We start from the raw sequence: 2,605 nt of genomic DNA, 5'->3' as shown, positions 1-2,605 counted from the left end.
TTTTTTTTTTTTTTTTTCCTAAGTCACTGTGTTTTAGGATAGAATTATCTTTGAAGCACCACTTTAAGCAACCTTTTTGAAAGGAAGAATGCTGACAAGGAGATCTGTGTTTCCTTGTGGTTAGAATGCAATATCCTTAACTTCATCATTCTGCCAAGAAGCCGAGTCTCTATATGCTGACAATAGAGCAAAGACAGTAATCCAACACATTCATTACAGGTTTGTAGGATTTAAAAATTTATACATTCAGATTGGAAAACATGAGAAACAGACTTGCTGCCAGACCATTAATTCCAGGCATCTCTGCATTCTGTGTTCCGGAAGCTGTGCACATTGAATTGAATAATGGCCTGAAACATGCCAGGGGTTTTCATTATCTAAAGAAGTCCATGTCGAGCCTTTTTATGACTAAAACACTCTCTAAAATGATACTTAAGGAGTTTTTTACCTAATTTACAGACTTTAAAACACAAAGATATGTACATAAAATGCTTTTCTTTAAGTGAGACGTGCCTACAGAATAAAACAATTAGAAGTAATTTCTTTGGTTTTCTTCTTATTATTATTTTTTAGTGGAGATGGGGGCCTCAATTTTTTGCCTAGGCTGGTGTCAAACTCCTGATCTCAAGTGATGCTCCTGCCTAGGACTCCCAGATTGCTGGGATTACAGGCATAAGCCTTTGCTCCTGGCCTAGAAGTAATTTATTTAAAGTCTTGTTTACAAAGAGAAATGCATGAAGCACGTACAGAGGAAGAAAGAGCACTTCCAAGTGAATAGTTTTTGTTCCTAGTATTTGAGAAACAAAAGGTTCACTGGCAAGAGTCAGTGATGAAATATGGTTGTGTTTTGGGAAAACATGGGATATTTCCCTTCCATGCCTCATTATGAGATTAATTTGTAGTGTGGAATAAACAAAGCTAGCCCTGGAATTCAAAGAATGGATTTTAAACCCAGCTCTGCCTCTAATTAGCTGGGAGACCTCAGTCTGTTCCTTTATCTCTCTAAGCCTCATTTTTCTCCTCTATAAAATGGAGATATAGTAACTGCCTCAGAGTGTGATTAAGAAGAGTACATAAAAGAGTATATATGAAAGACTCGAAGTCATGCTAATTATAAGCTATTTTTGTTTCTAAAGTCACAGGGGGCAGGGTGCAGTGGTTCACACCTGTAATCTCAGCACCTTGGGAGGCTGAGGCAGGTGGATCACGAAGTCAGGAGATCAAGATCATCCTGGCCAATATGGTGAAACCCCGTCTCTACTGAAAATACAAAAACTAGCCAGGCGTGGTGGCATGCGCCTGCAGTCCCAGCTACTCAGGAGGCTGAGGCAGGAGAATGACCTGAATCCGGGCAGCAGAGGTTGCAGTGAGCCAAGATTGCGCCACTGCACTCCAGCCTGGGTGATAAAGCGAGACTCCATCTCAAAAAAAATGAATCAATAAAATAAAATAAAATAAAGTCATAGGAAGCCATGCAACTAAACAAGGGGACTAAATGAAAAGTCTGTAAGAAATAAGGAAGTTTGTGTGTGTTCCTCACCTGCCAGTATCCCAACTAATACAGCTGTCCCTTATTGAGCCTGTACTAATGCACAAGCACTGCATTCCAGGTTTGCTTTCTCTCACTGGGCAGAGCTGATGCCCACTGAATATACAATTTGTAGAGAAGTCTGATGTGGATGATTGTACTTAGAGTCAAACTTCTCAAATTTATTAAAAGACCAACACATATTGAGTGCCTACATGCCAATCATTATGCCAATGAGCAAGACCAAAATGGCTCCTACTCCCAAGATGTTTACAGTCTAATGGGGGAGATGAAGCCTAAACAAGCATATTCATATTACAGGGACCAACCATTGTGAGGTATCCAGTGACTACCTTCGTAAAACCAGAGGAGAGGGATGGACAAGGAAGGTCTTCCTGAGCAAGAGATGTTTAAGCTCAGATCACAAGAATGACAAGAGGTAGGGAAAGGCCAGACAGAAGAGTGTATGTAAGAAATTGAGGACTGGGGCTGGTGGCTCATGCCTGTAATCCCAGCACTTTGGGAGGCCCAGTGGTCAGATCACCTGAGGTCAGGACTTCAAGACCAGCCTGGCCAACATGGCAAAACCCCGTCTCTACTAAAAATACAAAAAAATTAGCCGGGCGTGGTGGCGGGCGCCTGTAGTCCCAGCAACTCGGGAGGCTGAGGCAGGAGAATCACTTGAACCTGGGAGGCGGAGGTTGCAGTCAGCTGAGATGGCACCACTGCACCCCATTCTGGGTAACAAGAGCGAAACTTCCCCTCACAAAAAAAGAAAAGAAAAGAAATTGTGACAAAATAGAGCTTGGGCTGTTGGCGAACACATCCCATGTAATTAAGCTTAGTGAGAGATGGGGAAGGGAGGTACAAAGTGAGGTCAAAGAGACACAGGAGCAGATCAGGGAGGGCCTAGTAGCCATGTTAGGGAATTCTAACTTATAATGGGACTGAAGCAGAAAAGTGACATTATCTGGGTTAAGTTTTTATTGGAAATGGAATTGTGTACAAGAATGGAAAAGAGGCCGGGCACGGTGGCTCATGCCTGTGATCCTAGCACTTTGGAAGGCCAAGGCAGAA

Source organism: Mandrillus leucophaeus, unplaced genomic scaffold, assembly GCF_000951045.1.
Source record: "Mandrillus leucophaeus isolate KB7577 unplaced genomic scaffold, Mleu.le_1.0 Scaffold761, whole genome shotgun sequence".
NCBI classification, from domain to species: Eukaryota; Metazoa; Chordata; class Mammalia; order Primates; family Cercopithecidae; genus Mandrillus; species Mandrillus leucophaeus.
Note: the sequence above shows the minus strand (reverse complement) of the source record.